The sequence below is a fragment of the Perognathus longimembris genome, chromosome 6 (genome assembly GCF_023159225.1).
Source record: "Perognathus longimembris pacificus isolate PPM17 chromosome 6, ASM2315922v1, whole genome shotgun sequence".
In the NCBI taxonomy this organism is placed as follows: domain Eukaryota; kingdom Metazoa; phylum Chordata; class Mammalia; order Rodentia; family Heteromyidae; genus Perognathus; species Perognathus longimembris.
Window position 1 is genome coordinate 36,974,043 of NC_063166.1, and position 1,722 is coordinate 36,975,764.

General features: G+C 43.5%; 1 pseudogene; it reads left to right on the forward strand.

The window, feature by feature from the left end:
• Window positions 1–884: 884 nt before the first annotated feature.
• Window positions 885–1,406, forward strand: LOC125352278 (annotated as a pseudogene).
• The last annotated feature ends 316 nt before the right edge of the window (window positions 1,407–1,722 follow it).

Genomic DNA, 1,722 nt, shown 5'->3' on the forward strand with positions numbered 1-1,722 from the left:
GACCTAATTAGCCCAACCTCCCACAAGGGTGCAGTAGGAGTGGACCTAAGTGGACTCAGGTAAGGGTGGAGAGTCTGAGGCATCCTCCAGTCTCCTCGGAATTGCCGAGTAAGCGCGTCCGCTTCGACAACCCCTTAAAGAACCCTTTTAAGAAATAAGCAAAAGCAAAATAGACAAACAGACAAATTACAGGACAAGACAAATCAACAGCGCTGTTTCCTTACCTTCGGAGTCTGGGGTCTCGGGGGGTCTCTGGGGCGATCCCGGATGAAACCCCAAATGTTGTGCCAAATCGCAAGACGACCACCAAGAAGGCCACCGAGACTCAGACATTCTGAAATGCAAAAGCAAGGCAAGGCTTTATTAAAGCGAGCTGCAACTCGGGCCTTGTCCTACCCACCGACACAGCGGAGGTTAGGAGGGAGCCCCAAGCTGCGGTTACACAGGGCTTATAAAGGCAAAAACAAAGTTACAGCAATCAAGTGTTCAAGCAAGCAAGATTAGGACACAGGTACAAATCTGATTGGCTCAGGGCTCGAGGCATAGGGCTTGAGGCATTCTAGGGGTGGTCAGAGTTAAGCATTCCCAGCGGTTAGAGTTCTTGACCGGCTGGGCCCTAATAAGCTTGCCCTGGGTCTGCTCACAGGGCCTGCTTATCTCAGGTTCACATGGTAAAGTGGGGTTCGCGGGGTAAAGTGGGGCCTGACTTCAAAGTCTGGCACTTCACTCACTAGACACTATGTTGAAAATGAACTATACAGACTGGAGCTGGAAGCCCGCGGGCCGGAGATGGTGCTGCTGCAGGATCGTGACCGGAGCTTCTGAGTAATAGCTCTTCAAGTCTACAATTAAAAATAGCCTCTAAGAAGACTACATTGCAAAAAATGGAAAAGAAACAGAATGGAGAGAGTAAAAAAGTTGAAGAAGCAGAGCCTGAAGAATTTGTTGTAGAAAAAGTACTGGACCGACGCGTAGTGAGTGGGAAGGTAGAATATTTCCTGAAGTGGAAGGGATTTACAGATGCTGATAATACTTGGGAACCTGAAGAAAATTTAGATTGTCCAGAATTAATTGAAGCATTTCTTAATTCTCAAAAAGCTGGTTAAGAAAAGAATAGTACAAAAAAAATCTTTATTGGACAGTGAATCTGATAATAGCAAATCAAAGAAGAAAAGAGATGCTGCTGACAAACCAACGGCGTTTGCTTGGGGTCTGGATCCTGAATGAATAATTGGTGCCACAGACAGCAGTGGAGAATTGATGTTTCTTATGAAATGGAAAGATTCAGATGAAGCTGACTTGGTGCTGGCAAAAGAGGCGAATATGAAGTGTCCTCAGATTGTGATTGCTTTCTATGAAGAGAGACTAACTTGGCATTCTTGTCCAGAAGATGAAGCTCAATAATTGTTTGCTAAGTCTTGGTTTTTGAATTAATGGTGTGAAACAATAACTACATTCTAAGGAAAATCAAGTATGACATGTTGGTTTTGAAAGTAGTATTGGGGGAGTTGAAGTTTTTCTTTTTTCCTCAATAGCACTGGTTACTTTGAACAAAGCTAATAAAGGCTTTCTGTAGTTGCTTTATCAGAAAAGAATGTTAAATACCATGGTATATTTCCTCTGCATTCAGAAACAGATTGTGGCTTTTTTTAATATTAGGCAATTTTGGGGGGTCATTACTTAATCAGAACACTTGTCTTTAACTGCTATGTTGAAGGACCA